Here is a 13012-nt window from a genome sequence, read left to right as displayed (position 1 = left end):
CTACACACATTATTTGAGATGTGGTCACACCAATGTCCAGGAATAACTGAAACATCACAGTCTCACTTTCTGGTGCCAAATCACACCTACTCTTACTTTTACCAGCCTTTTTACTGTCCATCTTTAATTGTCCTGGACAAGATGGTGCTGTAGGTAGACCCACAATGTCCTTAGGAAGAGAATTCCAGAATTCTGACCCAGTGACGATGTCTCCAAGTCAAACTGGTGAATGGCTTGGAGAGGAACTTGCTGGGGTGATGCTGCCCTTGTCCATCTTGATTCAAGTAATCATGGGTTTAGAAGGTGTTGTCTCAGGACCTTTGATGAATTTATTCAGTGCATCTTGTAAATAGTACACACAGATGTTACTGAGTGTTGGTGTGGAGGGAATGAATGTGTGTGGAAGTGGTGCCAATCAAACGGGCTAAAATTTGATAAACAAAATTTAAATAAAATACTATAAAACAACTTAAAATGGAATAAAATAAAATGCTGTTGCTTTTTTGATAAAACATCATTGAACCCCAAAAAGTTAACTCCTCCTGTCCCCACAGAGGCTGCACCTGTTCCCTTTTTCCAACATCATGCTTCTATTTGAGATTTGCAGTATTTTGTTTTTGTATCTTTTTTTTATTTCAAAATATACTTTATTCATAGAAATAAATCTTTGGTTCTTGTACAATTTGTCATGTCGTTCATAGATGTATACATTGCATGTCTTAACATTACAAAGAACAGATTGAATTACTCGAATTTACAGTTATCCTATTTACAGTTCCCTTTATTAACCATCCAGTCTCTTATTATTTAGCTGTGGCTTCAGCAGAACCCACCTACTGAGTGGGTGCCTGTTATATGATAGCAAATGCACCTTTTTTAATCCCAGTTTATGGGGTTACCGTTGTCCATTTGACTGTCCTGTCTCTGGGGAAGCCGTCTGCATCCCCATGGTGAGCACGAACTGCTGGACCCTCGCTGGGCTGAGGTAGCTATCCAGCTCCTCACTGTGGTCATTTACCCGCTCTGGAGTCATTGAGCCAAGGCAAGGGTCCGCACCGTCCAGTTCTGTGTCTGACAATGGGACTGTCAGAGGATCGCAGCTCTCAGTTGTCTGTAGTTGTGGGGCAGTGGGTACCCCCTGGTTCTCACTGAGTGGAGGGTGGACTTCAGGGGGTCTGTTGTTTCCTGGTTGGGAGGAAATGCCCTCCTCTTTATCTACGGCGCTCTGTCTCTTCTGGTGGTGCTGACATTCTGTGCGCCCGTCTTCCCCATCCGAAGAGCTGGCCGTCCCTCCCTCGTGCAGCTGTCTTTTCCCCCTTTGCTGGGAGGCTTTGGGGGCCTGGCCGGATTTTCTCTTCCTGTTTTTAACAGGTATCCACTCCTCTGTCTGCTCGATTACCTTCTCCTCCATTGCTTCAATCTGCCCAGCGAGAGCTAGGATCAGCTGCTGTGTCTCTCTGCTGGTTGCCACCTCCTCCACTCCAGCCTGTTCTTCTTTCTGGGTGCCACCAGACTCTGTTTCCCTGCTGTCTGGGTGCACATTACTGGTCTTTGAGGGTCCACGGCTCACATTGCCACCTCCAGCCATCTGTGCGTAAGTGGGCCCCCCCATCTAGGGCAGGTCTTGTACATGTGCCCTGCCTCTCCACACAGGTTGCAGCTCTTTGCTTCCTGACAGTCCTTAGTCAGGTGACCCTCCTGTTTGCAGTTCCTGCAGATGGTCCCCTTGCAGTCCGCCGCCACGTATCCTGACTTCCCTCAGGTTTGGCACACTTTCGGCTGCCCTGCATGTGTCTCGGTGTGCATCCCGGGGAACAGGCCGTAGAGCACGGAGTCCCGCGTCACGGCGCTGCTCGGGACGAACCTCGACAAACACCACTGCATTCCTCTCCAGACTTCCTCTGCGTAGGCACATTCCAGAAGGAGGTGTGTGACAGCCCCTTCCACCCCGCAGCTGCTTCGAGGGCAGCGTGCGGTGCGGCTGAGAGTCCGGGCGTGCATAAAGGATCTCACAGGCAGAGCCCTTCTCACCACCAGCCAAGCCATGTCTTGGTGCTTGTTGGAAAGTTCTGGCGATGAGGCATTCTGCCAAATGGCTTTGACAGTCTGCTCAGGGAACCGCTCGATAGGATCCGCCCTCTCCTTTTCCCGAAGGGTCTCAAGGACACTACGTGCTGACCACTTCCTAATGGACTTGTGGTCAAAGGTGTTTTTCTTCATAAATTTCTCCACGAAGGACAGGTGATACGGAACGGTCCAACTACTCGGAGCGTTCCGCGGCAGTGAGGCCAGGCCCATCCTTCGCAACACCGGGGACAGGTAGAACCTCAGTACGTAGAGTCACTTGGTGTTTGCGTACCGGGGATCCACGCACAGCTTGATGCAGCCACAGAATAAGGTGCCCATCAGGGTGAGGGTGGCATTGGGTGTATTTTTTCCCCCGTTGCCCAGATCTTTATACAGTGAGTCCCTTCGGACCCGGTCCATCTTTGACCTCCATATAAACTGGAAGATGGCCCGGGTGACTGCAGCGTCACAGGTTCTGGGAATAGGCCAGACCTATGCCACGTATAATAGCAATGACAGTGCCTCACACCTGATGACCAGGTTTTTTCCTGCGATGGAGAGCGACCGTAGCTTCCATCTGCCCAGTTTCTGCCTCACTTTGCTGATACGCTCCTCCCAAGACTTGGCGCACGCCCCAGCCCCCCCGAACCAAATACCCAGCACCTTCAGGTGGTCGGTCCTGACGGTGAAGGGGATCGAGGATTGGTCGGCCCAGTTCCCGAAGAGCATGGCCTCGCTCTTGCCTCGGTTTACCTTGGCCCCCGAGGCCCGTTCACAAATGCACATGAGTCTGCGCACGGACAGCGGATCCGAGCAGAAAACGGCGACGTCATCCATGTACAGGGAGGCCTTAACCTGCAGGCCCCCACTGCCAGGAATAGTCATCCCTCTCAGGCTCGCATCCTTCCTGATGGACTCGGCAAATGGCTCTATGCAACACACAAACAAGGCAGGAGAGAGAGGGCAGCCCTGCCTGACTCCAGATCTGACTGGGAAGCTATCTGATTCCCACCCATTGATTGAGACTGCACTGACAATGTTGGTGTAGAGCAGTCTGATCCAATTGCAGATTCCCTCCCCGAAGCCTATTTTGGAGAGAACATCTCTCATATACGTGTGTGATATCCTGTCAAAGGCTTTCTCCTGGTCCAGGCTGATCAGGCAGGTGTCCAACCCCCTGTCCTGCACGTAGGCGATCGTATCCCTGAGGAGTGCGAGACTCTCAGCAATCTTCCTGCCCGGCACACCACAGGTTTGGTCAGGGTGAATCACCGACCCCAGAGCAGACCTGACCCGGTTGGCGATTACCTTTAACAGAATTTTGTAATCTGCATTCAACAGTGAGATTGGTCTCCAATTTTTGAGTTCCTCCCTCTCCCCCTTCCGCTTGTAGATGTGGGTGATGATGCCTTTCCTCATGGATTCACTCATGGTACCTGCCCGAAGCATACTGATATGCACCTCCAGCAGGTCCTGGTCAATCAAGTCCCACAGAGCGGAATAGAGCTCGACCGGTAAGCCGTCACTTCCGGGAGTTCTATTCTTTTCGAAGGACTCGAGGGCCTTGGTCAGCTCGTCCAGAGATAGTGGCTGGTCCAGCCTCTCGGGGGTTCTGTCGTCTAAGACCTCCATGATAGAGGACAGGAATGACTGGGAGGCTGTGCTGTTGGTCGGCTTCACGTCATACAGACTGGCATAGAAGGATTTACTGATACTCATGACGTCAGTCTGAGATGACGTTATCGAGCCATCTTCTTCCTTCAGGCTGCTGAGCACGGAGCTCTCTTTGTGCACCTTCTAGAAGAAGAAACGTGAGCACGTCTCATCCTGCTCCACCGAGCGGACCCTGGACCGGAAGATTATCTTGGAGGCCTCCGAAGCAAAGAGCGAGGCTTGCTGGCCCTTCACCTCCTTGAGGTCCTCCGTGACGTCCACCCCCATCGTCTGCAGCAGGAGCAGGTTCTGCATACATTCCTGGAGCTGGGACAGTTTTCCCCATCCCTCTCTCGCCTCCTGAACACCTTTGAGGATGAAGAACCTCTTGATGTTCCCTTTTACTGTTTCCCACCAGTTCACTGGGGACTCAAAGAGGGGCTTCACGGTTCTCCAACCTGCGTAGTCCCTCTTGAGCTCCTCAATGTTTCCCGGGGTCAACAGCTTTGTGTTCAGCTTCCACGTTCACTTACCAGCCCGCAGCTCGTCCTGTAGGTGACAGTTGGCCAGCAGGAGGCAGTGGTCAGAGAAGAACACCGGCTTGACGTCGGTGGATCTGACCGAGAGCGTTCGGGACACAAACAGGTAATCTATCCTTGAGCGGATAGACCCGTCTGCCCGTGACCAGGTGTATCTACGCTGCGCTCCGTCTGCAGGGGTGCCGAAGACGTCGTGCAGCTTGGCATCCTTTACCGTGTCCATCAGGGCTCTGGACGTGGTGTCCAGTTTACTGTCCCCCCCGCCGGATCGTCCATCTGCATCGATGATACAGTTGAAGTCTCCGGCCAGAATGACCGGCCTGGACGTAGCCAGCAACAGTGGAAGCTACTGCAGGACGGCCAACCGTTCACTCTTACCCACTGGGGCGTACACATTAATCAGTCTCAGGGGAGCATTCCTGTACATGATGTCGGCGACGAGGAGGCGCCCGCCCACCACCTCCTTAACCTCGGAGATGGTGAAGTTGCCTCCTCGCAACAGGATACCCAGGCCGGAGGCGCGGCTATCGTTGACCCCGACCAAACTGACGGTCCATGGTCCCACAAGCTCGACCATCTCCTGTAGCTGCTGAGGTGCGGTATCCCACACTCCTGCAGAAACAGGACGTCGGCTTTAACGTTGGCCAGGAAGGCCATCGTAGAAACACATCGCGTAACCGATTTGATGCTACGCACATTGATGCTGGCAATTTTTAAGCCCATTTTAACAGTTTACAAGATTAACAGTGTCCGTTTGCTGCTGGTCTTGCCCCTCTGGGGTAGCTGTGTGTATTCCCGTGGTGACGGCAAACTGCTGGACCCTCCCAGGGCTGAGGTAGCTGTCCGGCTCCACGCTGAAGCCATTTCCCCGCTCTGGTGTCTTCGGATCGGGCCCAGGGTCCGCATAGTCCAATTCTCCATCTGACAGCGGGGCTGTCACAGGACCGCTGCTCCCAGTTACCTGGAGCTGTGGGCCGGTGGGTACCTCTTGGTTCTCACCAGGTCGGGGGAGGCCTTTCCCGTCTCCTCAGAGGGATTGTCTTTTCCTGCTTGGGTGGTGCTGCCCTCCTTTTTCCCCACGGCGCTCTGTCTCTTCCTCTGGTGACAACCCTCCTTGCGCCCGTCCTCACCATCGGAAGAGCCTTCGTCGTGTATCCTCGTCGTGTAGGTGTCGCTTCCCTCTTCGCTGGGTGGCTTTGGGAGGTTTCCTCTTCCTGCTTTTCACAGTAATCCAATCCTCTGCCTCCTTTTGTCCCTTCTCTTCCATTTCCTCTGTCTGTCTTGAAGGAGCTTGGATCGGCTGCTGCACCTCCCAGCTGTCTGCCGTCTGCTCCGCTACAGCCTGCCCTTCCTTCTGGGTGCCTCCAGACACCGTTCCCGTGCTGTTTTGTGGTACCTTGCTGGTCTTAGATGGTCCACAGCTCGTGTTGCCACCTCCGGCCATCTGTGCGTAGGTGGCGGCCCCTCGTCTTGGGCAGGCCTTGTACATGTGGCCCGCCTCTCCGCACACATTACAGTTCTTGGCCTCCTTACATTCCTTGGTCGGGTGGCCTTCCTGCTTGCAGTTTCGGCAGACGGTCACCTTACAATCCGCCGCCATGTGGCCTGACCTCCCGCAGGTTCGGCACACTTTCAGCTGCCCTGCGTATGTCAGGTAACCTCTGCTTCCTCCGATGGCAAAGCTGGAGGGTGGGTGGAGGATGTTCCCTCTGGCATCGACCCTCAGGGTTACCCTGACCTGTCGTTTGCTGGTCCAGATCCCGAAAGGATCGACCACGTCGGTACTCTCTCCCTCGACCTGGACGTATCTCCTCAAGAAGGTCAGGACATCTGCTGCTGGGACGTGAGGATTGTACATCTGGATTGTTACAACCCGACTCCTTTGCGCAGGAAGCAGACACAATCGGACCGCCGACAAAATAGAGAACAGAGGTTCCCCTTCCTTCTCCTTGAAGACCTTCAGGAGCTTCTCGCAATTCTTCACACTTCTGAAGGTCACATCAAAATAGCCTGCCGCAGGGAAATCCTGCAGGCAGTACACTTTTTTTTATTTCAAAAATATACTTTATTCATAAAATAATTTGATGGTCTGTACAATTGGTCATGCCATACATATGTAAACATGTACATACAGAGATCAGAATTTATCGTTTTTTTATACAGGTCTGTACGATTTTCCATCATATGCCCATATGATTAGCTGAGGCGTCAGCAGAGCCCAAATGACTGCATGGACCCCTGTTCTTCATTAGGCAGGCACACTTTACACAGTGGTCTTTCCCCACCGCGCCTTGGCGGCAGCTGCCCCAAGCTTCAGCGCGTCTCTCAACACGTAGTCCTGGACCATGGAATGTGCCAGTCTGCAACACTCAGTCGGGGTCAATTCCTTCAGCTGGAAGATCAGCAGGTTTCGGACCACCCAGAGAGCGTCCTTCACCAAGTTGATGATCCTCCAGGCACAGTTGATGTTCGTCTCGGTGTGCGTCCCAGGGAACAGACCGTAGAGCATGGAGTCCCGCATCACGGCGCTGCTGTGGACGAACCTCGGCAAACACCACTGCATTCCTCTCCAGACTTCTTCTGCATAGGCACATTCCAGAAGGAGGTGTGTGACAGTCTCGTCCCCCCCACAGCCGCTTCGAGGGCAGCGTGCGGTGCGGCTGAGAGTCCGGGCGTGCATAAAGGCAGAGCCCTTCTCACCACCAGCCAAGCCATGTCTTGGTGCTTGTTGGAAAGTTCTGGCGATGAGGCATTCTGCCAAATGGCTTTGACAGTCTGCTCAGGGAACCGCTCGATAGGATCCGCCCTCTCCTTTTCCCGAAGGGTCTCAAGGACACTACGTGCTGACCACTTCCTAATGGACTTGTGGTCAAAGGTGTTTTTCTTCATAAACTTCTCCACGAAGGACAGGTGATACGGAACGGTCCAACTACTCGGAGCGTTCCGTGGCAGCGAGGCCAGGCCCATCCTTCACAACACCGGGGACAGGTAGAACCTCAGTACGTAGTGACACTTGGTGTTTGCATACCGGGGATCCACGCACAGCTTGATGCAGCCACACACAAAGGTGGCCATCAGAGTGAGGGTGGCATTGGGTGTCTTTTTTCCCCCATTGCCCAAATCTTTGTACAGCGAGTCCCTTTGGACCCGGTCCATCTTTGACCTCCATATGAATTGGAAGATGGCCCGGGTGACTGCAGCGGCACAGGTTCTGGGAATAGCCAGACCTGTGCCACGTATAATAGCAATGACAGTGCCTCACACCTGATGACCAGGTTTTTTCCCGCGATGGAGAGCGACCATAACTTCCATCTGCCCAGTTTCTGCCTCACTTTGCTGATATGCTCCTCCCAAGACTTGGCGCACGCCCCAGCCCCCCCGAACCAAATACCCAGCACCTTCAGGTGGTCGATCCTGACGGTGAAGGGGATCGAGGATTGGTCGGCCCAGTTCCCAAAGAGCATGGCCTCGCTCTTGCCTCGGTTTACCTTGGCCCCCGAGGCCCGTTCGAACTGGTCACATATGCACATGAGTCTGTGCATGGACAGCAGATCCGAGCAGAAAACGGCGACATCATCCATGTACAGGGAGGTCTTAACCTGCAGGCCCCCGCTGCCAGGAATAGTCACCCCTCTCAGGCTCACATCCTTCCTGATGGACCTGGCAAATGGCTCTATGCAGCACACAAACAAGGCAGGAGAGAGAGGGCAGCCCTACCTGACTCCAGATCTGACTGGGAAGCTATCTGATTCCCACCCATTGATTGAGACTGCACTGACAATGTTGGTGTAGAACAGTCTGATCCAATTGCAGATTCCCTCCCCAAAGCCCATTTTGGAGAGAACATCTCTCATATACCTGTGAGAAACAAAAGCTCACTCACTTCAATAATTTCAGTCCGAGACCAAAAATCTGAACTAGTAGTGCCGTTTTATTTGTACACTTGCAAGTGGGTGCAATGTCTAAAGCCAGGTAAGACAATGACAAATACACATCAAATCCAACAAACTCTTGAAATTTATACAGTTTGAATCCCCATATTTTGTTCTTATTCCATTATTTGCCCCCATCCTCCGCTTACGTCACTCATTTCCTTAAGACTGATCCCACAACTTCTGTTTATCCGGCATTGTCAGTGACAAATGTCTATCTCTGCCTCCCATAAAGTTGTTTGACGTCATCCCATCCTTTGCTTACCATTATCTGCTCCCTCCATCTGCGCTGCCCCTCACAGCATCTTATCACTAAGCCCTTTTAATTGGGGTTTGTTCCTGTATCTCTGTACAAATGGGAAACAGATGTTTATAAAGGCCTCTTTCCACAGCGTTTTATGTAGTGCCTGTATTTCTACCATTGTTCTGTAATCACATCTCATGCTAAGTCCTTCCTCCATGTACTTTCCGTTTTTGCTAACTCAGCTCCCAGCTGAGAAAACAATCACAGACTAATGTGAATTCATTTACTCTGTATCAGAACTTATAATTTGCAGAAATAACATCAATTCACCTATATCCCACAATTTCCCCTTTTTCTTTTGATTACCATTTGTTATCTTCTGCATTTTTGTCTCTTTTTTTTTAAACATCGTTCCCGAAATTCGCAAGCATCATTTCAGAGGTTTCATCCATCTTGGTTTCACTCATCTCCTCATTATTTAGCCGATAAAGTTCCTCTGTCTGATTCCCTCTTAGGGGCATCTGTTTCATCAAGGCTGTTTCAATCAGTCTTTGGGTGAGCCCTCGTATACAGCGTATGACACAACAGCCAATGGTCACCAATACCCCGACTACTACTATCAGGGAAGTAAGGATAGAAACCACCACCCCCTTCCATTTTCCAAACCAGGATTCAAGCCATCCCATGAGAGATGTGTCTACTCCTGAATTCTCAGCCAGTTCCTCTGCTAAAGTAGTCAATCCCCTTAAGACCAGAGTAATTGAACCATCAGGCGCAGTATTATTAGGAATAAAGGTACAACAGCTTCCTCCTAACATCACACACACCCACCCTTTTTCTGCTAAAATCATATCAAGGGCTATTCTGTTCTCCCATGCCATCCTACTTGTCACATCAAGCTGTTCTGATATTCCTTTAACCGCATCTCTTGTATAATTGATAAATCGCTGTTGATTATAGAAAATGTAATTTATCCAATCTACATTTTTATTAATTGTTACCCACCAAAAGAGAGCTGACTCAAAGCCTGCTGCAATCTGGTTACGTGCCTTGAATTCATCAGGTACTCCCCTAGGGTCTCCTACTGAGTCGAGATAAATCCTGTCATCAAAAAAAGTATCTAACAATAATCTCTTACTCCTTCCCTGTTTCTTTACGATCTTTTCCTTCTCAAATGCCAGGGTAAATAGAATTGCCAATTGTACAATTGCACATATCCCTCTCCAATCGGGAGGTAGGGTGGGTCTCAATATTTTGCCTCCACAGTACCACCACAGATCCGCTCGGGGAACCTTTAGTGCTGAGTAGTTCCCTCCCTTCTCCGTTTCGGTAACATTCTTAATCTCTGTACATAATTTCAGCTCCCCCAAATCTCTCGACCGACTCGTACCTCACCTGCGCACACATGACATGTGATTTCCAACTGCGGCGGAAAATGTGGGGGGAACTTTTACATCTTTCTTCTCCAAGGGAGGGAACAGGAAAGATAGGGAGGTACAATTCCTATCATTCCATGCAGTCTCATCCTGGTACAGGGCTATCATACATTTCATGCCCTTCCTGTCTTGCTTCCACCCGAGCGGAAAGGGAACCACCTGGGCCACTGGCCTACTGGAGGCACATGCATAGCAATTGCTTTTGTTCAGACTTTTTACAGTATACTTTACCCATTCAACCCAGGCATTTGCATCCCCATACCCAGTCTCTATCCCGATGGTCTGTTTCAAGTCTTATACCTCTATAATTTTTACTACTTTAGGATCATCGGGAGGGGTGAAATGTTATATCTCATTATCCAGTAATTCTACCCGTTTTCCCTGTCCTACGCTAATTCGAAAACAACAGCCCACGAACTCCTTCCGATTTGTTTTCATTTCAATCCCAAATGTTTCATTTAATTGTATCTCATAAGTGCCCCCCCCCCAGAATTGCTTCGTGCCATGTGGTTTTCCTTATCATTAAGTATATTGGGTTACACTTCTTATCGAGACAATCGCAAGCTGGTCGGAAGGGGGCCCAGTGTACTGTGACAAGACCATTATACCAGGTACCACCCCAAGGCCATCCCCATAGGACTTAAGATGTATCTCAGAGCTGCGGTACTGTCTCTGATTATCTACATCCCCACAATTTACTAGGCTGCATGCATCAGTGTCTATTCCTTGTGGATTATCAGACTCAGGAACCATTAATAATACATATGAAAATGATATGTGACAAAATCCCAATACTAAGAGGGCTAGCATCATAATTCTAAACATTCCCAGTATCCTAATCATCATGCTGAAGCACAAAAGGGCTTAATATACAATTTTACAGAAATAATCCCGCGCTCGCGCCGCCACTGTATAGTCAGTTACCCAAAGTCTCTTTAGTCTGAGTTTTAGTGGGTCTTGCGTTGATTCGGCTGTCCAGACTTCTTCCTCAACTGGAGGGTCCACAGGCCCTTTGATCCGAGTGTAATGAGTCCAGCCTTTTTCCGCCGTCCTTATTGCCATTTCGGTAGTCAAGAGAGCCTGGTACGGCCCTTCCCAGTCCGGCTGCAATTTAGTCTCTGTCCATGATTTTACTAAGATCCAATCACCCGGCCGGATGGGGTGAACAGTGAATTCAAGGGGCGGAGTCTGTGCCAATAAACCCTGTTTTCTGAGGAAAGATAAAGAGGAGGACAAGCCCAGTATATACTTCTGTAAAAACAAATCTTTAGTTTCGGGAATTGGCAATTCTCCATTCATTCCCAGATAAGGTAATCCAAATAAGATTTCATAGGGAGATAGTCCCAAATCTTTCCTTGGGGCTGTTCGTACTCGCAAGAGAGCTATAGGTAAACATTTGGTCCAAGGGAGTCTGGTTTCTATTATCAATTTAGAGAGTTGTCGTTTGAGTGTTTGGTTCATTCTCTCAACTCTTCCTGATGATGGCGGGTGCCATGGAGTATGGAACTCCCAGGAAATCCCCAACCCCTTCATTACCCCCTGTAACACTTTAGAGGTAAAATGAGTTCCTTGGTCGGAATCTATACGGTTCACTAGCCCATATCGGGGAATTATGTGCTCTAATATGGTTTTAGACACCCCATTTGCAGTGGCGGTAGCTAGGGGATATGCCTCAACCCAACCAGATAGATGATGTATTATAACCAACATATATTTTAGTCTTCCTACTCTAGGTAGTTCAGTATAATCTACTTGTATACTCTGGAAGGGTCTCAATCCTGGGTCTCTTCCTCCCGGGGCCTGTTTTCTCAAGACTTTTTTATTTACCTTCCTGCATATTATGCATCCCTCACATATTTGCTTAGCAATGGTATATATTCCTTTACATCCATATTCCCAAAGAACTAAATCACACATTGCTTGGACTCCCCAGTGACTGCCTTGGTGTAGGACAGCCATAATCTCCCGCATCGCCAGTTTCCCTTCCATCAGGTAACCTCCAATGCCCGACTGCTGTTTTTGTAGCCCCTAAATCTCTCAATTCTTTTTCTTCTCTTTCAGTAAATATAGGAGTTTCCCTAGGACCTGGGACAGTAGGTATCAGGGAATGAATCACCACTTCTTGTGGGTTCAGGGCGGCTTCCCTGGCCACTTTATCAGCTAATCTATTTCCCCTAACCTCTGGTTCATTTCCTTTCTGATGACCATTTACGTGCACTACGCTATCTCTCGGGGGAGTAATAGAGATTCCAAGACCTGTTTAATCAATTCTTCATGAACTAATTCCTTCCTCCGACTATTGATCAGTCCTCTTTCCTGCCATATCTTTCTGAAAGTGTGCACAACACCAAATGCATATTTAGAGTCAGTGTATACTGTTCCCTCTTTATTTTCTAATGCCCTAAGGGCTCTCTCCAATGCATAGAGTTCGCAGGTCTGAGCTGACCACCCATTCGGCAACCTTCCTGCCTCCACCACACTACCTTCTGTCCCATCTACAACTGCATACCCATTATGTCTTTTCCCTTCAGTCACCCGGGATGATCCGTCTATAAAAAGTCTAGCCCCTGCATGAAGTGGAACATCTCTCAGATCCATACGGATCTTAGTTTGGCATTCATATAATGTCAAGGCAGTCGTGCCCTGGATTCTGAGGAGAAAGGCAGCTGGATTTAAACAATTGCCAGTGACCAACACTAGATCATCCTTTTCTATCAATATCGCCTCATATTTCAAAATCCGCGAGTCTGTCAACCATCGCCCAGCTTTTTGGTTTAAGATTGTTCTCACTTGGTGTGGGGTGCTTACTATTAGGGTTCCCCCAAATGTAAGCTTTCTGCTTTCCTCTACCAACAGTGCAGTGGCAGCCACGGCCTGAACACACTCAGGCCACCCCCGGGATATTGGATCCAATAGCTTTGAAAGATATGCTACTGGTTGTTTCATCCCTCCCCACCTCTGGGTTAATACTCCCAAAGCCGCTCCCTTATCTACAGTGGCAAAGAGGTGGAAAGGTTTATCTAGGGAAGGTAAGGCTAACACGGGGGCATGATTCAAATCTCTTTTGAGTTTCTCAACTAGTTCTTTTTCCTCATCATCCCAATTTAAACATTTTGGCTCCCCCTCTAATAGTTTAAGATA

At 49.7% G+C, this 13012-nt stretch overlaps 1 pseudogene; it reads right to left on the bottom strand.

The window, feature by feature from the left end:
* Window positions 1-13012, bottom strand: part of LOC148149255 (centrosome-associated protein 350-like) — a 1171865-nt pseudogene that overhangs the window by 803679 nt on the left and 355174 nt on the right.

Source organism: Chiloscyllium plagiosum, unplaced genomic scaffold (assembly GCF_037043375.1).
Source record: "Chiloscyllium plagiosum isolate Xiang-an unplaced genomic scaffold, Cpla_swu_hap1 HiC_scaffold_9, whole genome shotgun sequence".
Classification (NCBI taxonomy): domain Eukaryota; kingdom Metazoa; phylum Chordata; class Chondrichthyes; order Orectolobiformes; family Hemiscylliidae; genus Chiloscyllium; species Chiloscyllium plagiosum.
Note: the sequence above shows the minus strand (reverse complement) of the source record. Positions and strands in the feature narration are given on the sequence as shown.